Genomic DNA, 13773 nt, shown 5'->3' on the forward strand with positions numbered 1-13773 from the left:
AAGAAGTCACCTCCATGACTTTTGGCAAGTCAAATTCTAGTAGAAGACATTTTGAGATGCAGTAATTCAGATCAATGCAAGATCCTTTCAAATAAGAAATTGTTTCCACCCAGTTTCGAACTGGGGACCTTTCGCGTGTGAGGCGAACGTGATAACCACTACACTATGGAAACACCCTGAAGGAAGAAGTCACCTCTGTGACATTTGGCAAGTCAAATTCTAGTAGAAGACATTTTGAGATGCAGTAATTCAGATCAATGCAAGATCCTTCCAAATAAGAATTTGTTTCCACCCAGTTTCGAACTGGGGACCTTCCGCGTGTTAGGCGAACGTGATAACCACTACACTATGGAAACATCCTGAAGGAAGAAGTCACCTCCGTGACTTTTGGCAAGTCAAATTCTAGTAGAAGACATTTTGAGATGCAGTAATTCAGATCAATGCAAGATCCTTCCAAATAAGAATTTGTTTCCACCCAGTTTCGAACTGGGGACCTTTCGCGTGTGAGGCGAACGTGATAACCACTACACTATGGAAAAAACTTGAAGGAAGAAGTCACCTCTGTGACATTTGGCAAGTCAAATTCTAGTAAAAGACTTTTTGAGATGCAGTACTTCAGATCATTGCAAGATCCCTCCAAATAAGAATCTGTTTCCACCCAGTTTCGAACTGGGGACCTTTCGCGTGTAAAGCGAACGTGATAACCACTACACTATGGAAACATCCTGAAGGAAGAAGTCACCTCCATGACTTTTGGCAAGTCAAATTCTAGTAGAAGACATTTTGAGATGCAGTAATTCAGATCAATGCAAGATCCTTCCAAATAAGAAATTGTTTCCACCCAGTTTCGAACTGGGGACCTTTCGCGTGTTAGGCGAACGTGATAACCACTACACTATGGAAACATCCTGAAGGAAGAAGTCACCTCCGTGACTTTTGGCAAGTCAAATTCTAGTAGAAGACATTTTGAGATGCAGTAATTCAGATCAATGCAAGATCCTTCCAAATAAGAATTTGTTTCCACCCAGTTTCGAACTGGGGACCTTTCGCGTGTGAGGCGAACGTGATAACCACTACACTATGGAAACATCCTGAAAAAAAGGTCACCTCGATTACTTTTGACAAGTCAAACTCTAGTTGAAGACATCATAAGATAGAAATATTAAGCTAAATGCAAGATCCTTCCAAATAAGAATCTGTTTCCACCCAGTTTCGAACTGGGGACCTTTCGCGTGTTAGGCGAACGTGATAACCACTACACTATGGAAACATCCTTAAGGAAGAAGTCACCTCCATGACTTTTGGCAAGTCAAATTCTAGTAGAAGACATTTTGAGATGCAGTAATTCAGATCAATGCAAGATCCTTTCAAATAAGAAATTGTTTCCACCCAGTTTCGAACTGGGGACCTTTCGCGTGTGAGGCGAACGTGATAACCACTACACTATGGAAACAGCCTGAAGGAAGAAGTCACCTCTGTGACATTTGGCAAGTCAAATTCTAGTAGAAGACATTTTGAGATGCAGTAATTCAGATCAATGGAAGATCCTTCCAAATAAGAATTTTTTTCCACCCAGTTTCGAACTGGGGACCTTTCGCGTGTTAAGCGAACGTGATAACCACTACACTATGGAAACATCCTGAAAAAAAGGTCACCTCGATTACTTTTGACAAGTCAAACTCTAGTTGAAGACATCATAAGATAGAAATATTAAGCTAAATGCAAGATCCTTCCAAATAAGAATCTGTTTCCACCCAGTTTCGAACTGGGGACCTTTCGCGTGTTAGGCGAACGTGATAACCACTACACTATGGAAACATCCTGAAGGAAGAAGTCACCTCCATGACTTTTGGCAAGTCAAATTCTAGTAGAAGACATTTTGAGATGCAGTAATTCAGATCAATGCAAGATCCTTTCAAATAAGAAATTGTTTCCACCCAGTTTCAAACTGGGGACCTTTCGCGTGTGAGGCGAACGTGATAACCACTACACTATGGAAACACCCTGAAGGAAGAAGTCACCTCTGTGACATTTGGCAAGTCAAATTCTAGTAGAAGACATTTTGAGATGCAGTAATTCAGATCAATGCAAGATCCTTCCAAATAAGAAATTGTTTCCACCCAGTTTCGAACTGGGGACCTTTCGCGTGTTAGGCAAACGTGATAACCACTACACTATGGAAACATCCTGAAGGAAGAAGTCACCTCCGTGACTTTTGGCAAGTCAAATTCTAGTAGAAGACATATTGAGATGCAGTAATTCAGATCAATGCAAGATCCTTCCGAATAAGAATTTGTTTCCACCCAGTTTCGAACTGGGGACCTTTCGCGTGTGAGGCGAACGTGATAACCACTACACTATGGAAACAACTTGAAGGAAGAAGTCACCTCTGTGACATTTGGCAAGTCAAATTCTAGTAAAAGACTTTTTGAGATGCAGTACTTCAGATCATTGCAAGATCCCTCCAAATAAGAATCTGTTTCCACCCAGTTTCGAACTGGGGACCTTTCGCGTGTAAAGCGAACGTGATAACCACTACACTATGGAAACATCCTGAAGGAAGAAGTCACCTCCATGACTTTTGGCAAGTCAAATTCTAGTAGAAGACATTTTGAGATGCAGTAATTCAGATCAATGCAAGATCCTTTCAAATAAGAAATTGTTTCCACCCAGTTTCGAACTGGGGACCTTTCGCGTGTGAGGCGAACGTGATAACCACTACACTATGGAAACACCCTGAAGGAAGAAGTCACCTCTGTGACATTTGGCAAGTCAAATTCTAGTAGAAGACATTTTGAGATGCAGTAATTCAGATCAATGCAAGATCCTTCCAAATAAGAAATTGTTTCCACCCAGTTTCGAACTGGGGACCTTTCGCGTGTTAGGCGAACGTGATAACCACTACACTATGGAAACATCCTGAAGGAAGAAGTCACCTCCGTGACTTTTGGCAAGTCAAATTCTAGTAGAAGACATTTTGAGATGCAGTAATTCAGATCAATGCAAGATCCTTCCGAATAAGAATTTGTTTCCACCCAGTTTCGAACTGGGGACCTTTCGCGTGTGAGGCGAACGTGATAACCACTACACTATGGAAACAACTTGAAGGAAGAAGTCACCTCTGTGACATTTGGCAAGTCAAATTCTAGTAAAAGACTTTTTGAGATGCAGTACTTCAGATCATTGCAAGATCCCTCCAAATAAGAATCTGTTTCCACCCAGTTTCGAACTGGGGACCTTTCGCGTGTAAAGCGAACGTGATAACCACTACACTATGGAAACATCCTGAAGGAAGAAGTCACCTCCATGACTTTTGGCAAGTCAAATTCTAGTAGAAGACATTTTGAGATGCAGTAATTCAGATCAATGCAAGATCCTTCCAAATAAGAAATTGTTTCCACCCAGTTTCGAACTGGGGACCTTTCGCGTGTGAGGCGAACGTGATAACCACTACACTATGGAAACATCCTGAAAAAAAGGTCACCTCGATTACTTTTGACAAGTCAAACTCTAGTTGAAGACATCATAAGATAGAAATATTAAGCTAAATGCAAGATCCTTCCAAATAAGAATCTGTTTCCACCCAGTTTCGAACTGGGGACCTTTCGCGTGTTAGGCGAACGTGATAACCACTACACTATGGAAACATCCTGAAGGAAGAAGTCACCTCCATGACTTTTGGCAAGTCAAATTCTAGTAGAAGACATTTTGAGATGCAGTAATTCAGATCAATGCAAGATCCTTCCGAATAAGAATTTGTTTCCACCCAGTTTCGAACTGGGGAACTTTCGCGTGTGAGGCGAACGTGATAACCACTACACTATGGAAACAACTTGAAGGAAGAAGTCACCTCTGTGACATTTGGCAAGTCAAATTCTAGTAAAAGACTTTTTGAGATGCAGTACTTCAGATCATTGCAAGATCCCTCCAAATAAGAATCTGTTTCCACCCAGTTTCGAACTGGGGACCTTTCGCGTGTGAGGCGAACATGATAACCACTACACTATGGAAACATCCTGAAAAAAAGGTCACCTCGATTACTTTTGACAAGTCAAACTCTAGTTGAAGACATCATAAGATAGAAATATTAAGCTAAATGCAAGATCCTTCCAAATAAGAATCTGTTTCCACCCAGTTTCGAACTGGGGACCTTTCGCGTGTTAGGCGAACGTGATAACCACTACACTATGGAAACATCCTTAAGGAAGAAGTCACCTCCATGACTTTTGGCAAGTCAAATTCTAGTAGAAGACATTTTGAGATGCAGTAATTTAGATCAATGCAAGATCCTTTCAAATAAGAAATTGTTTCCACCCAGTTTCAAACTGGGGACCTTTCGCGTGTGAGGCGAACGTGATAACCACTACACTATGGAAACAGCCTGAAGGAAGAAGTCACCTCTGTGACATTTGGCAAGTCAAATTCTAGTAGAAGACATTTTGAGATGCAGTAATTCAGATCAATGGAAGATCCTTCCAAATAAGAATTTGTTTCCACCCAGTTTCGAACTGGGGACCTTTCGCGTGTTATGCGAACGTGATAACCACTACACTATGGAAACATCCTGAAAAAAAGGTCACCTCGATTACTTTTGACAAGTCAAACTCTAGTTGAAGACATCATAAGATAGAAATATTAAGCTAAATGCAAGATCCTTCCAAATAAGAATCTGTTTCCACCCAGTTTCGAACTGGGGACCTTTCGCGTGTTAGGCGAACGTGATAACCACTACACTATGGAAACATCCAGAAGGAAGAAGTCACCTCCATGACTTTTGGCAAGTCAAATTCTAGTAGAAGACATTTTGAGATGCAGTAATTCAGATCAATGCAAGATCCTTTCAAATAAGAAATTGTTTCCACCCAGTTTCGAACTGGGGACCTTTCGCGTGTGAGGCGCACGTGATAACCACTACACTATGGAAACACCCTGAAGGAAGAAGTCACCTCTGTGACATTTGGCAAGTCAAATTCTAGTAGAAGACATTTTGAGATGCAGTAATTCAGATCAATGCAAGATCCTTCCAAATAAGAAATTGTTTCCACCCAGTTTCGAACTGGGGACCTTTCGCGTGTTAGGCGAACGTGATAACCACTACACTATGGAAACATCCTGAAGGAAGAAGTCACCTCCGTGACTTTTGGCAAGTCAAATTCTAGTAGAAGACATTTTGAGATGCAGTAATTCAGATCAATGCAAGATCCTTCCGAATAAGAATTTGTTTCCACCCAGTTTCGAACTGGGGACCTTTCGCGTGTGAGGCGAACGTGATAACCACTACACTATGGAAACAACTTGAAGGAAGAAGTCACCTCTGTGACATTTGGCAAGTCAAATTCTAGTAAAAGACTTTTTGAGATGCAGTACTTCAGATCATTGCAAGATCCCTCCAAATAAGAATCTGTTTCCACCCAGTTTCGAACTGGGGACCTTTCGCGTGTGAAGCGAACATGATAACCACTACACTATGGAAACATCCTGAAGGAAGAAGTCACCTCCATGACTTTTGGCAAGTCAAATTCTAGTAGAAGACATTTTGAGATGCAGTAATTCAGATCAATGCAAGATCCTTCCAAATAAGAAATTGTTTCCACCCAGTTTCGAACTGGGGACCTTTCGCGTGTGAGGCGAACGTGATAACCACTACACTATGGAAACACCCTGAAGGAAGAAGTCACCTCTGTGACATTTGGCAAGTCAAATTCTAGTAGAAGACATTTTGAGATGCAGTAATTCAGATCAATGCAAGATCCTTCCAAATAAGAATTTGTTTCCACCCAGTTTCGAACTGGGGACCTTTCGCGTGTGAGGCGAACGTGATAACCACTACACTATGGAAACACCCTGAAGGAAGAAGTCACCTCTGTGACATTTGGCAAGTCAAATTCTAGTAGAAGACATTTTGAGATGCAGTAATTCAGATCAATGCAAGATCCTTCCAAATAAGAATTTGTTTCCACCCAGTTTCGAACTGGGGACCTTTCGCGTGTTAGGCGAACGTGATAACCACTACACTATGGAAACATCCTGAAGGAAGAAGTCACCTCCGTGACTTTTGGCAAGTCAAATTCTAGTAGAAGACATTTTGAGATGCAGTAATTCAGATCAATGCAAGATCCTTCCAAATAAGAATTTGTTTCCACCCAGTTTCGAACTGGGGACCTTTCGCGTGTGAGGCGAACGTGATAACCACTACACTATGGAAACAACTTGAAGGAAGAAGTCACCTCTGTGACATTTGGCAAGTCAAATTCTAGTAGAAGACATTTTGAGATGCAGTAATTCAGATCAATGCAAGATCCTTCCAAATAAGAAATTGTTTCCACCCAGTTTCGAACTGGGGACCTTTCGCGTGTTAGGCGAACGTGATAACCACTACACTATGGAAACATCCTGAAGGAAGAAGTCACCTCCGTGACTTTTGGCAAGTCAAATTCTAGTAGAAGACATTTTGAGATGCAGTAATTCAGATCAATGCAAGATCCTTCCGAATAAGAATTTGTTTCCACCCAGTTTCGAACTGGGGACCTTTCGCGTGTGAGGCGAACGTGATAACCACTACACTATGGAAACAACTTGAAGGAAGAAGTCACCTCTGTGACATTTGGCAAGTCAAATTCTAGTAAAAGACTTTTTGAGATGCAGTACTTCAGATCATTGCAAGATCCCTCCAAATAAGAATCTGTTTCCACCCAGTTTCGAACTGGGGACCTTTCGCGTGTGAAGCGAACATGATAACCACTACACTATGGAAACATCCTGAAGGAAGAAGTCACCTCCATGACTTTTGGCAAGTCAAATTCTAGTAGAAGACATTTTGAGATGCAGTAATTCAGATCAATGCAAGATCCTTCCAAATAAGAAATTGTTTCCACCCAGTTTCGAACTGGGGACCTTTCGCGTGTGAGGCGAACGTGATAACCACTACACTATGGAAACACCCTGAAGGAAGAAGTCACCTCTGTGACATTTGGCAAGTCAAATTCTAGTAGAAGACATTTTGAGATGCAGTAATTCAGATCAATGCAAGATCCTTCCAAATAAGAATTTGTTTCCACCCAGTTTCGAACTGGGGACCTTTCGCGTGTGAGGCGAACGTGATAACCACTACACTATGGAAACACCCTGAAGGAAGAAGTCACCTCTGTGACATTTGGCAAGTCAAATTCTAGTAGAAGACATTTTGAGATGCAGTAATTCAGATCAATGCAAGATCCTTCCAAATAAGAATTTGTTTCCACCCAGTTTCGAACTGGGGACCTTTCGCGTGTTAGGCGAACGTGATAACCACTACACTATGGAAACATCCTGAAGGAAGAAGTCACCTCCGTGACTTTTGGCAAGTCAAATTCTAGTAGAAGACATTTTGAGATGCAGTAATTCAGATCAATGCAAGATCCTTCCAAATAAGAATTTGTTTCCACCCAGTTTCGAACTGGGGACCTTTCGCGTGTGAGGCGAACGTGATAACCACTACACTATGGAAACAACTTGAAGGAAGAAGTCACCTCTGTGACATTTGGCAAGTCAAATTCTAGTAAAAGACTTTTTGAGATGCAGTACTTCAGATCATTGCAAGATCCCTCCAAATAAGAATCTGTTTCCACCCAGTTTCGAACTGGGGACCTTTCGCGTGTAAAGCGAACGTGATAACCACTACACTATGGAAACATCCTGAAGGAAGAAGTCACCTCCATGACTTTTGGCAAGTCAAATTCTAGTAGAAGACATTTTGAGATGCAGTAATTCAGATCGATCCTTCCAAATAAGAATTTGTTTCCACCCAGTTTCGAACTGGGGACCTTTCGCATGTGAGGCGAACGTGATAACCACTACACTATGGAAACATCCTGAAAAAAAGGTCACCTCGATTACTTTTGACAAGTCAAACTCTAGTTGAAGACATCATAAGATAGAAATATTAAGCTAAATGCAAGATCCTTCCAAATAAGAATATGTTTCCACCCAGTTTCGAACTGGGGACCTTTCGCGTGTTAGGCGAACGTGATAACCACTACACTATGGAAACATCCTTAAGGAAGAAGTCACCTCCATGACTTTTGGCAAGTCAAATTCTAGTAGAAGACATTTTGAGATGCAGTAATTTAGATCAATGCAAGATCCTTTCAAATAAGAAATTGTTTCCACCCAGTTTCGAACTGGGGACCTTTCGCGTGTGAGGCGAACGTGATAACCACTACACTATGGAAACAGCCTGAAGGAAGAAGTCACCTCTGTGACATTTGGCAAGTCAAATTCTAGTAGAAGACATTTTGAGATGCAGTAATTCAGATCGATCAATGCAAGATCCTTCCAAATAAGAAATTGTTTCCACCCAGTTTCGAACTGGGGACCTTTCGCGTGTTAGGCGAACGTGATAACCACTACACTATGGAAACATCCTGAAGGAAGAAGTCACCTCCGTGACTTTTGGCAAGTCAAATTCTAGTAGAAGACATTTTGAGATGCAGTAATTCAGATCAATGCAAGATCCTTCCAAATAAGAATTTGTTTCCACCCAGTTTCAAACTGGGAACCTTTCGCGTGTGAGGCGAACGTGATAACCACTACACTATGGAAACATCCTGAAAAAAAGGTCACCTCGATTACTTTTGACAAGTCAAACTCTAGTTGAAGACATCATAAGATAGAAATATTAAGCTAAATGCAAGATCCTTCCAAATAAGTATCTGTTTCCACCCAGTTTCGAACTGGGGACCTTTCGCGTGTTAGGCGAACGTGATAACCACTACACTATGGAAACATCCTGAAGGAAGAAGTCACCTCCATGACTTTTGGCAAGTCAAATTCTAGTAGAAGACATTTTGAGATGCAGTAATTCAGATCAATGCAAGATCCTTTCAAATAAGAAATTGTTTCCACCCAGTTTCGAACTGGGGACCTTTCGCGTGTGAGGCGAACGTGATAACCACTACACTATGGAAACACCCTGAAGGAAGAAGTCACCTCTGTGACATTTGGCAAGTCAAATTCTAGTAGAAGACATTTTGAGATGCAGTAATTCAGATCAATGCAAGATCCTTCCAAATAAGAATTTGTTTCCACCCAGTTTCGAACTGGGGACCTTTCGCGTGTGAGGCGAACGTGATAACCACTACACTATGGAAACACCCTGAAGGAAGAAGTCACCTCTGTGACATTTGGCAAGTCAAATTCTAGTAGAAGACATTTTGAGATGCAGTAATTCAGATCAATGCAAGATCCTTCCAAATAAGAATTTGTTTCCACCCAGTTTCGAACTGGGGACCTTTCGCGTGTTAGGCGAACGTGATAACCACTACACTATGGAAACATCCTGAAGGAAGAAGTCACCTCCGTGACTTTTGGCAAGTCAAATTCTAGTAGAAGACATTTTGAGATGCAGTAATTCAGATCAATGCAAGATCCTTCCAAATAAGAATTTGTTTCCACCCAGTTTCGAACTGGGGACCTTTCGCGTGTGAGGCGAACGTGATAACCACTACACTATGGAAACAACTTGAAGGAAGAAGTCACCTCTGTGACATTTGGCAAGTCAAATTCTAGTAAAAGACTTTTTGAGATGCAGTACTTCAGATCATTGCAAGATCCCTCCAAATAAGAATCTGTTTCCACCCAGTTTCGAACTGGGGACCTTTCGCGTGTAAAGCGAACGTGATAACCACTACACTATGGAAACATCCTGAAGGAAGAAGTCACCTCCATGACTTTTGGCAAGTCAAATTCTAGTAGAAGACATTTTGAGATGCAGTAATTCAGATCAATGCAAGATCCTTCCAAATAAGAAATTGTTTCCACCCAGTTTCGAACTGGGGACCTTTCGCGTGTTAGGCGAACGTGATAACCACTACACTATGGAAACATCCTGAAGGAAGAAGTCACCTCCGTGACTTTTGGCAAGTCAAATTCTAGTAGAAGACATTTTGAGATGCAGTAATTCAGATCAATGCAAGATCCTTCCAAATAAGAATTTGTTTCCACCCAGTTTCGAACTGGGGACCTTTCGCATGTGAGGCGAACGTGATAACCACTACACTATGGAAACATCCTGAAAAAAAGGTCACCTCGATTACTTTTGACAAGTCAAACTCTAGTTGAAGACATCATAAGATAGAAATATTAAGCTAAATGCAAGATCCTTCCAAATAAGAATATGTTTCCACCCAGTTTCGAACTGGGGACCTTTCGCGTGTTAGGCGAACGTGATAACCACTACACTATGGAAACATCCTTAAGGAAGAAGTCACCTCCATGACTTTTGGCAAGTCAAATTCTAGTAGAAGACATTTTGAGATGCAGTAATTTAGATCAATGCAAGATCCTTTCAAATAAGAAATTGTTTCCACCCAGTTTCGAACTGGGGACCTTTCGCGTGTGAGGCGAACGTGATAACCACTACACTATGGAAACAGCCTGAAGGAAGAAGTCACCTCTGTGACATTTGGCAAGTCAAATTCTAGTAGAAGACATTTTGAGATGCAGTAATTCAGATCGATCCTTCCAAATAAGAAATTGTTTCCACCCAGTTTCGAACTGGGGACCTTTCGCGTGTTAGGCGAACGTGATAACCACTACACTATGGAAACATCCTGAAGGAAGAAGTCACCTCCGTGACTTTTGGCAAGTCAAATTCTAGTAGAAGACATTTTGAGATGCAGTAATTCAGATCAATGCAAGATCCTTCCAAATAAGAATTTGTTTCCACCCAGTTTCAAACTGGGGACCTTTCGCGTGTGAGGCGAACGTGATAACCACTACACTATGGAAACATCCTGAAAAAAAGGTCACCTCGATTACTTTTGACAAGTCAAACTCTAGTTGAAGACATCATAAGATAGAAATATTAAGCTAAATGCAAGATCCTTCCAAATAAGTATCTGTTTCCACCCAGTTTCGAACTGGGGACCTTTCGCGTGTTAGGCGAACGTGATAACCACTACACTATGGAAACATCCTGAAGGAAGAAGTCACCTCCATGACTTTTGGCAAGTCAAATTCTAGTAGAAGACATTTTGAGATGCAGTAATTCAGATCAATGCAAGATCCTTTCAAATAAGAAATTGTTTCCACCCAGTTTCGAACTGGGGACCTTTCGCGTGTGAGGCGAACGTGATAACCACTACACTATGGAAACACCCTGAAGGAAGAAGTCACCTCTGTGACATTTGGCAAGTCAAATTCTAGTAGAAGACATTTTGAGATGCAGTAATTCAGATCAATGCAAGATCCTTCCAAATAAGAATTTGTTTCCACCCAGTTTCGAACTGGGGACCTTTCGCGTGTGAGGCGAACGTGATAACCACTACACTATGGAAACACCCTGAAGGAAGAAGTCACCTCTGTGACATTTGGCAAGTCAAATTCTAGTAGAAGACATTTTGAGATGCAGTAATTCAGATCAATGCAAGATCCTTCCAAATAAGAATTTGTTTCCACCCAGTTTCGAACTGGGGACCTTTCGCGTGTTAGGCGAACGTGATAACCACTACACTATGGAAACATCCTGAAGGAAGAAGTCACCTCCGTGACTTTTGGCAAGTCAAATTCTAGTAGAAGACATTTTGAGATGCAGTAATTCAGATCAATGCAAGATCCTTCCAAATAAGAATTTGTTTCCACCCAGTTTCGAACTGGGGACCTTTCGCGTGTGAGGCGAACGTGATAACCACTACACTATGGAAACAACTTGAAGGAAGAAGTCACCTCTGTGACATTTGGCAAGTCAAATTCTAGTAAAAGACTTTTTGAGATGCAGTACTTCAGATCATTGCAAGATCCCTCCAAATAAGAATCTGTTTCCACCCAGTTTCGAACTGGGGACCTTTCGCGTGTAAAGCGAACGTGATAACCACTACACTATGGAAACATCCTGAAGGAAGAAGTCACCTCCATGACTTTTGGCAAGTCAAATTCTAGTAGAAGACATTTTGAGATGCAGTAATTCAGATCAATGCAAGATCCTTCCAAATAAGAAATTGTTTCCACCCAGTTTCGAACTGGGGACCTTTCGCGTGTTAGGCGAACGTGATAACCACTACACTATGGAAACATCCTGAAGGAAGAAGTCACCTCCGTGACTTTTGGCAAGTCAAATTCTAGTAGAAGACATTTTGAGATGCAGTAATTCAGATCAATGCAAGATCCTTCCAAATAAGAATTTGTTTCCACCCAGTTTCGAACTGGGGACCTTTCGCGTGTGAGGCGAACGTGATAACCACTACACTATGGAAACATCCTGAAAAAAAGGTCACCTCGATTACTTTTGACAAGTCAAACTCTAGTTGAAGACATCATAAGATAGAAATATTAAGCTAAATGCAAGATCCTTCCAAATAAGAATCTGTTTCCACCCAGTTTCGAACTGGGGACCTTTCGCGTGTTAGGCGAACGTGATAACCACTACACTATGGAAACATCCTTAAGGAAGAAGTCACCTCCATGACTTTTGGCAAGTCAAATTCTAGTAGAAGACATTTTGAGATGCAGTAATTCAGATCAATGCAAGATCCTTTCAAATAAGAAATTGTTTCCACCCAGTTTCGAACTGGGGACCTTTCGCGTGTGAGGCGAACGTGATAACCACTACACTATGGAAACAGCCTGAAGGAAGAAGTCACCTCTGTGACATTTGGCAAGTCAAATTCTAGTAGAAGACATTTTGAGATGCAGTAATTCAGATCAATGGAAGATCGATCCTTCCAAATAAGAATTTTTTTCCACCCAGTTTCGAACTGGGGACCTTTCGCGTGTTAGGCGAACGTGATAACCACTACACTATGGAAACATCCTGAAAAAAAGGTCACCTCGATTACTTTTGACAAGTGAAACTCTAGTTGAAGACATCATAAGATAGAAATATTAAGCTAAATGCAAGATCCTTCCAAATAAGAATCTGTTTCCACCCAGTTTCGAACTGGGGACCTTTCGCGTGTTAGGCGAACGTGATAACCACTACACTATGGAAACATCCTGAAGGAAGAAGTCACCTCCATGACTTTTGGCAAGTCAAATTCTAGTAGAAGACATTTTGAGATGCAGTAATTCAGATCAATGCAAGATCCTTTCAAATAAGAAATTGTTTCCACCCAGTTTCGAACTGGGGACCTTTCGCGTGTGAGGCGAACGTGATAACCACTACACTATGGAAACACCCTGAAGGAAGAAGTCACCTCTGTGACATTTGGCAAGTCAAATTCTAGTAGAAGACATTTTGAGATGCAGTAATTCAGATCAATGCAAGATCCTTCCAAATAAGAAATTGTTTCCACCCAGTTTCGAACTGGGGACCTATCGCGTGTGAGGCGAACGTGATAACCACTACACTATGGAAACACCCTGAAGGAAGAAGTCACCTCTGTGACATTTGGCAAGTCAAATTCTAGTAGAAGACATTTTGAGATGCAGTAATTCAGATCAATGCAAGATCCTTCCAAATAAGAAATTGTTTCCACCCAGTTTCGAACTGGGGACCTTTCGCGTGTTAGGCGAACGTGATAACCACTACACTATGGAAACATCCTGAAGGAAGAAGTCACCTCCGTGACTTTTGGCAAGTCAAATTCTAGTAGAAGACATTTTGAGATGCAGTAATTCAGATCAATGCAAGATCCTTCCGAATAAGAATTTGTTTCCACCCAGTTTCGAACTGGGGACCTTTCGCGTGTGAGGCGAACGTGATAACCACTACACTATGGAAACAACTTGAAGGAAGAAGTCACCTCTGTGACATTTGGCAAGTCAAATTCTAGTAAAAGACTTTTTGAGATGCAGTAC

General features: G+C 41.5%; 75 non-coding genes across 75 annotated transcripts; all 75 read right to left on the reverse strand.

The window, feature by feature from the left end:
- Positions 1-100: 100 nt before the first annotated feature.
- Positions 101-173, reverse strand: trnav-cac (transfer RNA valine (anticodon CAC)). Its single transcript has one exon. It is a non-coding gene; the product is annotated as a tRNA-Val (tRNA).
- A 110-nt stretch (positions 174-283) lies between these two features.
- On the reverse strand, positions 284-356 carry trnav-aac (transfer RNA valine (anticodon AAC)). The gene has a single exon. It is a non-coding gene; the product is annotated as a tRNA-Val (tRNA).
- Positions 357-466: 110 nt separating this feature from the next.
- On the reverse strand, positions 467-542 carry trnav-cac (transfer RNA valine (anticodon CAC)). The gene has a single exon. It is a non-coding gene; the product is annotated as a tRNA-Val (tRNA).
- Positions 543-649: 107 nt separating this feature from the next.
- On the reverse strand, positions 650-722 carry trnav-uac (transfer RNA valine (anticodon UAC)). Its single transcript has one exon. It is a non-coding gene; the product is annotated as a tRNA-Val (tRNA).
- Positions 723-832: 110 nt separating this feature from the next.
- Positions 833-905, reverse strand: trnav-aac (transfer RNA valine (anticodon AAC)). The gene has a single exon. It is a non-coding gene; the product is annotated as a tRNA-Val (tRNA).
- A 110-nt stretch (positions 906-1015) lies between these two features.
- Positions 1016-1088, reverse strand: trnav-cac (transfer RNA valine (anticodon CAC)). The gene has a single exon. It is a non-coding gene; the product is annotated as a tRNA-Val (tRNA).
- Positions 1089-1197: 109 nt separating this feature from the next.
- On the reverse strand, positions 1198-1270 carry trnav-aac (transfer RNA valine (anticodon AAC)). Its single transcript has one exon. It is a non-coding gene; the product is annotated as a tRNA-Val (tRNA).
- Positions 1271-1380: 110 nt separating this feature from the next.
- trnav-cac (transfer RNA valine (anticodon CAC)) lies at positions 1381-1453 on the reverse strand. The gene has a single exon. It is a non-coding gene; the product is annotated as a tRNA-Val (tRNA).
- Positions 1454-1563: 110 nt separating this feature from the next.
- On the reverse strand, positions 1564-1636 carry trnav-aac (transfer RNA valine (anticodon AAC)). Its single transcript has one exon. It is a non-coding gene; the product is annotated as a tRNA-Val (tRNA).
- Positions 1637-1745: 109 nt separating this feature from the next.
- trnav-aac (transfer RNA valine (anticodon AAC)) lies at positions 1746-1818 on the reverse strand. Its single transcript has one exon. It is a non-coding gene; the product is annotated as a tRNA-Val (tRNA).
- A 110-nt stretch (positions 1819-1928) lies between these two features.
- On the reverse strand, positions 1929-2001 carry trnav-cac (transfer RNA valine (anticodon CAC)). Its single transcript has one exon. It is a non-coding gene; the product is annotated as a tRNA-Val (tRNA).
- A 110-nt stretch (positions 2002-2111) lies between these two features.
- On the reverse strand, positions 2112-2184 carry trnav-aac (transfer RNA valine (anticodon AAC)). Its single transcript has one exon. It is a non-coding gene; the product is annotated as a tRNA-Val (tRNA).
- Positions 2185-2294: 110 nt separating this feature from the next.
- On the reverse strand, positions 2295-2367 carry trnav-cac (transfer RNA valine (anticodon CAC)). The gene has a single exon. It is a non-coding gene; the product is annotated as a tRNA-Val (tRNA).
- A 110-nt stretch (positions 2368-2477) lies between these two features.
- trnav-uac (transfer RNA valine (anticodon UAC)) lies at positions 2478-2550 on the reverse strand. The gene has a single exon. It is a non-coding gene; the product is annotated as a tRNA-Val (tRNA).
- A 110-nt stretch (positions 2551-2660) lies between these two features.
- Positions 2661-2733, reverse strand: trnav-cac (transfer RNA valine (anticodon CAC)). Its single transcript has one exon. It is a non-coding gene; the product is annotated as a tRNA-Val (tRNA).
- Positions 2734-2843: 110 nt separating this feature from the next.
- trnav-aac (transfer RNA valine (anticodon AAC)) lies at positions 2844-2916 on the reverse strand. The gene has a single exon. It is a non-coding gene; the product is annotated as a tRNA-Val (tRNA).
- A 110-nt stretch (positions 2917-3026) lies between these two features.
- trnav-cac (transfer RNA valine (anticodon CAC)) lies at positions 3027-3099 on the reverse strand. Its single transcript has one exon. It is a non-coding gene; the product is annotated as a tRNA-Val (tRNA).
- A 110-nt stretch (positions 3100-3209) lies between these two features.
- Positions 3210-3282, reverse strand: trnav-uac (transfer RNA valine (anticodon UAC)). The gene has a single exon. It is a non-coding gene; the product is annotated as a tRNA-Val (tRNA).
- Positions 3283-3392: 110 nt separating this feature from the next.
- Positions 3393-3465, reverse strand: trnav-cac (transfer RNA valine (anticodon CAC)). The gene has a single exon. It is a non-coding gene; the product is annotated as a tRNA-Val (tRNA).
- Positions 3466-3574: 109 nt separating this feature from the next.
- trnav-aac (transfer RNA valine (anticodon AAC)) lies at positions 3575-3647 on the reverse strand. The gene has a single exon. It is a non-coding gene; the product is annotated as a tRNA-Val (tRNA).
- Positions 3648-3757: 110 nt separating this feature from the next.
- On the reverse strand, positions 3758-3830 carry trnav-cac (transfer RNA valine (anticodon CAC)). The gene has a single exon. It is a non-coding gene; the product is annotated as a tRNA-Val (tRNA).
- A 110-nt stretch (positions 3831-3940) lies between these two features.
- trnav-cac (transfer RNA valine (anticodon CAC)) lies at positions 3941-4013 on the reverse strand. Its single transcript has one exon. It is a non-coding gene; the product is annotated as a tRNA-Val (tRNA).
- Positions 4014-4122: 109 nt separating this feature from the next.
- On the reverse strand, positions 4123-4195 carry trnav-aac (transfer RNA valine (anticodon AAC)). Its single transcript has one exon. It is a non-coding gene; the product is annotated as a tRNA-Val (tRNA).
- Positions 4196-4305: 110 nt separating this feature from the next.
- On the reverse strand, positions 4306-4378 carry trnav-cac (transfer RNA valine (anticodon CAC)). The gene has a single exon. It is a non-coding gene; the product is annotated as a tRNA-Val (tRNA).
- Positions 4379-4488: 110 nt separating this feature from the next.
- On the reverse strand, positions 4489-4561 carry trnav-aac (transfer RNA valine (anticodon AAC)). The gene has a single exon. It is a non-coding gene; the product is annotated as a tRNA-Val (tRNA).
- Positions 4562-4670: 109 nt separating this feature from the next.
- On the reverse strand, positions 4671-4743 carry trnav-aac (transfer RNA valine (anticodon AAC)). Its single transcript has one exon. It is a non-coding gene; the product is annotated as a tRNA-Val (tRNA).
- A 110-nt stretch (positions 4744-4853) lies between these two features.
- Positions 4854-4926, reverse strand: trnav-cac (transfer RNA valine (anticodon CAC)). The gene has a single exon. It is a non-coding gene; the product is annotated as a tRNA-Val (tRNA).
- Positions 4927-5036: 110 nt separating this feature from the next.
- trnav-aac (transfer RNA valine (anticodon AAC)) lies at positions 5037-5109 on the reverse strand. Its single transcript has one exon. It is a non-coding gene; the product is annotated as a tRNA-Val (tRNA).
- Positions 5110-5219: 110 nt separating this feature from the next.
- Positions 5220-5292, reverse strand: trnav-cac (transfer RNA valine (anticodon CAC)). Its single transcript has one exon. It is a non-coding gene; the product is annotated as a tRNA-Val (tRNA).
- Positions 5293-5402: 110 nt separating this feature from the next.
- On the reverse strand, positions 5403-5475 carry trnav-cac (transfer RNA valine (anticodon CAC)). The gene has a single exon. It is a non-coding gene; the product is annotated as a tRNA-Val (tRNA).
- A 110-nt stretch (positions 5476-5585) lies between these two features.
- On the reverse strand, positions 5586-5658 carry trnav-cac (transfer RNA valine (anticodon CAC)). The gene has a single exon. It is a non-coding gene; the product is annotated as a tRNA-Val (tRNA).
- A 110-nt stretch (positions 5659-5768) lies between these two features.
- Positions 5769-5841, reverse strand: trnav-cac (transfer RNA valine (anticodon CAC)). The gene has a single exon. It is a non-coding gene; the product is annotated as a tRNA-Val (tRNA).
- A 110-nt stretch (positions 5842-5951) lies between these two features.
- Positions 5952-6024, reverse strand: trnav-aac (transfer RNA valine (anticodon AAC)). The gene has a single exon. It is a non-coding gene; the product is annotated as a tRNA-Val (tRNA).
- Positions 6025-6134: 110 nt separating this feature from the next.
- trnav-cac (transfer RNA valine (anticodon CAC)) lies at positions 6135-6207 on the reverse strand. The gene has a single exon. It is a non-coding gene; the product is annotated as a tRNA-Val (tRNA).
- Positions 6208-6317: 110 nt separating this feature from the next.
- On the reverse strand, positions 6318-6390 carry trnav-aac (transfer RNA valine (anticodon AAC)). The gene has a single exon. It is a non-coding gene; the product is annotated as a tRNA-Val (tRNA).
- A 110-nt stretch (positions 6391-6500) lies between these two features.
- Positions 6501-6573, reverse strand: trnav-cac (transfer RNA valine (anticodon CAC)). The gene has a single exon. It is a non-coding gene; the product is annotated as a tRNA-Val (tRNA).
- Positions 6574-6683: 110 nt separating this feature from the next.
- trnav-cac (transfer RNA valine (anticodon CAC)) lies at positions 6684-6756 on the reverse strand. The gene has a single exon. It is a non-coding gene; the product is annotated as a tRNA-Val (tRNA).
- Positions 6757-6866: 110 nt separating this feature from the next.
- On the reverse strand, positions 6867-6939 carry trnav-cac (transfer RNA valine (anticodon CAC)). The gene has a single exon. It is a non-coding gene; the product is annotated as a tRNA-Val (tRNA).
- Positions 6940-7049: 110 nt separating this feature from the next.
- Positions 7050-7122, reverse strand: trnav-cac (transfer RNA valine (anticodon CAC)). The gene has a single exon. It is a non-coding gene; the product is annotated as a tRNA-Val (tRNA).
- Positions 7123-7232: 110 nt separating this feature from the next.
- trnav-aac (transfer RNA valine (anticodon AAC)) lies at positions 7233-7305 on the reverse strand. The gene has a single exon. It is a non-coding gene; the product is annotated as a tRNA-Val (tRNA).
- A 110-nt stretch (positions 7306-7415) lies between these two features.
- Positions 7416-7488, reverse strand: trnav-cac (transfer RNA valine (anticodon CAC)). Its single transcript has one exon. It is a non-coding gene; the product is annotated as a tRNA-Val (tRNA).
- A 110-nt stretch (positions 7489-7598) lies between these two features.
- trnav-uac (transfer RNA valine (anticodon UAC)) lies at positions 7599-7671 on the reverse strand. Its single transcript has one exon. It is a non-coding gene; the product is annotated as a tRNA-Val (tRNA).
- A 103-nt stretch (positions 7672-7774) lies between these two features.
- On the reverse strand, positions 7775-7847 carry trnav-cac (transfer RNA valine (anticodon CAC)). Its single transcript has one exon. It is a non-coding gene; the product is annotated as a tRNA-Val (tRNA).
- A 109-nt stretch (positions 7848-7956) lies between these two features.
- On the reverse strand, positions 7957-8029 carry trnav-aac (transfer RNA valine (anticodon AAC)). Its single transcript has one exon. It is a non-coding gene; the product is annotated as a tRNA-Val (tRNA).
- Positions 8030-8139: 110 nt separating this feature from the next.
- trnav-cac (transfer RNA valine (anticodon CAC)) lies at positions 8140-8212 on the reverse strand. The gene has a single exon. It is a non-coding gene; the product is annotated as a tRNA-Val (tRNA).
- Positions 8213-8326: 114 nt separating this feature from the next.
- trnav-aac (transfer RNA valine (anticodon AAC)) lies at positions 8327-8399 on the reverse strand. The gene has a single exon. It is a non-coding gene; the product is annotated as a tRNA-Val (tRNA).
- Positions 8400-8509: 110 nt separating this feature from the next.
- On the reverse strand, positions 8510-8582 carry trnav-cac (transfer RNA valine (anticodon CAC)). Its single transcript has one exon. It is a non-coding gene; the product is annotated as a tRNA-Val (tRNA).
- A 109-nt stretch (positions 8583-8691) lies between these two features.
- On the reverse strand, positions 8692-8764 carry trnav-aac (transfer RNA valine (anticodon AAC)). Its single transcript has one exon. It is a non-coding gene; the product is annotated as a tRNA-Val (tRNA).
- Positions 8765-8874: 110 nt separating this feature from the next.
- trnav-cac (transfer RNA valine (anticodon CAC)) lies at positions 8875-8947 on the reverse strand. The gene has a single exon. It is a non-coding gene; the product is annotated as a tRNA-Val (tRNA).
- A 110-nt stretch (positions 8948-9057) lies between these two features.
- Positions 9058-9130, reverse strand: trnav-cac (transfer RNA valine (anticodon CAC)). Its single transcript has one exon. It is a non-coding gene; the product is annotated as a tRNA-Val (tRNA).
- Positions 9131-9240: 110 nt separating this feature from the next.
- trnav-aac (transfer RNA valine (anticodon AAC)) lies at positions 9241-9313 on the reverse strand. The gene has a single exon. It is a non-coding gene; the product is annotated as a tRNA-Val (tRNA).
- Positions 9314-9423: 110 nt separating this feature from the next.
- trnav-cac (transfer RNA valine (anticodon CAC)) lies at positions 9424-9496 on the reverse strand. The gene has a single exon. It is a non-coding gene; the product is annotated as a tRNA-Val (tRNA).
- Positions 9497-9606: 110 nt separating this feature from the next.
- trnav-uac (transfer RNA valine (anticodon UAC)) lies at positions 9607-9679 on the reverse strand. The gene has a single exon. It is a non-coding gene; the product is annotated as a tRNA-Val (tRNA).
- A 110-nt stretch (positions 9680-9789) lies between these two features.
- Positions 9790-9862, reverse strand: trnav-aac (transfer RNA valine (anticodon AAC)). The gene has a single exon. It is a non-coding gene; the product is annotated as a tRNA-Val (tRNA).
- Positions 9863-9972: 110 nt separating this feature from the next.
- On the reverse strand, positions 9973-10045 carry trnav-cac (transfer RNA valine (anticodon CAC)). The gene has a single exon. It is a non-coding gene; the product is annotated as a tRNA-Val (tRNA).
- A 109-nt stretch (positions 10046-10154) lies between these two features.
- trnav-aac (transfer RNA valine (anticodon AAC)) lies at positions 10155-10227 on the reverse strand. Its single transcript has one exon. It is a non-coding gene; the product is annotated as a tRNA-Val (tRNA).
- Positions 10228-10337: 110 nt separating this feature from the next.
- trnav-cac (transfer RNA valine (anticodon CAC)) lies at positions 10338-10410 on the reverse strand. The gene has a single exon. It is a non-coding gene; the product is annotated as a tRNA-Val (tRNA).
- A 103-nt stretch (positions 10411-10513) lies between these two features.
- On the reverse strand, positions 10514-10586 carry trnav-aac (transfer RNA valine (anticodon AAC)). Its single transcript has one exon. It is a non-coding gene; the product is annotated as a tRNA-Val (tRNA).
- A 110-nt stretch (positions 10587-10696) lies between these two features.
- On the reverse strand, positions 10697-10769 carry trnav-cac (transfer RNA valine (anticodon CAC)). The gene has a single exon. It is a non-coding gene; the product is annotated as a tRNA-Val (tRNA).
- A 109-nt stretch (positions 10770-10878) lies between these two features.
- On the reverse strand, positions 10879-10951 carry trnav-aac (transfer RNA valine (anticodon AAC)). Its single transcript has one exon. It is a non-coding gene; the product is annotated as a tRNA-Val (tRNA).
- A 110-nt stretch (positions 10952-11061) lies between these two features.
- trnav-cac (transfer RNA valine (anticodon CAC)) lies at positions 11062-11134 on the reverse strand. The gene has a single exon. It is a non-coding gene; the product is annotated as a tRNA-Val (tRNA).
- Positions 11135-11244: 110 nt separating this feature from the next.
- trnav-cac (transfer RNA valine (anticodon CAC)) lies at positions 11245-11317 on the reverse strand. The gene has a single exon. It is a non-coding gene; the product is annotated as a tRNA-Val (tRNA).
- A 110-nt stretch (positions 11318-11427) lies between these two features.
- Positions 11428-11500, reverse strand: trnav-aac (transfer RNA valine (anticodon AAC)). Its single transcript has one exon. It is a non-coding gene; the product is annotated as a tRNA-Val (tRNA).
- Positions 11501-11610: 110 nt separating this feature from the next.
- On the reverse strand, positions 11611-11683 carry trnav-cac (transfer RNA valine (anticodon CAC)). The gene has a single exon. It is a non-coding gene; the product is annotated as a tRNA-Val (tRNA).
- Positions 11684-11793: 110 nt separating this feature from the next.
- On the reverse strand, positions 11794-11866 carry trnav-uac (transfer RNA valine (anticodon UAC)). The gene has a single exon. It is a non-coding gene; the product is annotated as a tRNA-Val (tRNA).
- A 110-nt stretch (positions 11867-11976) lies between these two features.
- On the reverse strand, positions 11977-12049 carry trnav-aac (transfer RNA valine (anticodon AAC)). Its single transcript has one exon. It is a non-coding gene; the product is annotated as a tRNA-Val (tRNA).
- Positions 12050-12159: 110 nt separating this feature from the next.
- Positions 12160-12232, reverse strand: trnav-cac (transfer RNA valine (anticodon CAC)). Its single transcript has one exon. It is a non-coding gene; the product is annotated as a tRNA-Val (tRNA).
- A 109-nt stretch (positions 12233-12341) lies between these two features.
- On the reverse strand, positions 12342-12414 carry trnav-aac (transfer RNA valine (anticodon AAC)). Its single transcript has one exon. It is a non-coding gene; the product is annotated as a tRNA-Val (tRNA).
- Positions 12415-12524: 110 nt separating this feature from the next.
- Positions 12525-12597, reverse strand: trnav-cac (transfer RNA valine (anticodon CAC)). Its single transcript has one exon. It is a non-coding gene; the product is annotated as a tRNA-Val (tRNA).
- Positions 12598-12711: 114 nt separating this feature from the next.
- trnav-aac (transfer RNA valine (anticodon AAC)) lies at positions 12712-12784 on the reverse strand. Its single transcript has one exon. It is a non-coding gene; the product is annotated as a tRNA-Val (tRNA).
- Positions 12785-12893: 109 nt separating this feature from the next.
- trnav-aac (transfer RNA valine (anticodon AAC)) lies at positions 12894-12966 on the reverse strand. The gene has a single exon. It is a non-coding gene; the product is annotated as a tRNA-Val (tRNA).
- A 110-nt stretch (positions 12967-13076) lies between these two features.
- On the reverse strand, positions 13077-13149 carry trnav-cac (transfer RNA valine (anticodon CAC)). Its single transcript has one exon. It is a non-coding gene; the product is annotated as a tRNA-Val (tRNA).
- A 110-nt stretch (positions 13150-13259) lies between these two features.
- trnav-cac (transfer RNA valine (anticodon CAC)) lies at positions 13260-13332 on the reverse strand. Its single transcript has one exon. It is a non-coding gene; the product is annotated as a tRNA-Val (tRNA).
- A 110-nt stretch (positions 13333-13442) lies between these two features.
- Positions 13443-13515, reverse strand: trnav-aac (transfer RNA valine (anticodon AAC)). The gene has a single exon. It is a non-coding gene; the product is annotated as a tRNA-Val (tRNA).
- A 110-nt stretch (positions 13516-13625) lies between these two features.
- trnav-cac (transfer RNA valine (anticodon CAC)) lies at positions 13626-13698 on the reverse strand. Its single transcript has one exon. It is a non-coding gene; the product is annotated as a tRNA-Val (tRNA).
- Positions 13699-13773: the final 75 nt, after the last annotated feature.

Source organism: Alosa pseudoharengus, unplaced genomic scaffold (genome assembly GCF_046254945.1).
Source record: "Alosa pseudoharengus isolate Yale_2024_CS ecotype anadromous, Long Island Sound unplaced genomic scaffold, YU_APseudo_1.1 YU_APseudo_1.1_scf_16, whole genome shotgun sequence".
In the NCBI taxonomy this organism is placed as follows: domain Eukaryota; kingdom Metazoa; phylum Chordata; class Actinopteri; order Clupeiformes; family Clupeidae; genus Alosa; species Alosa pseudoharengus.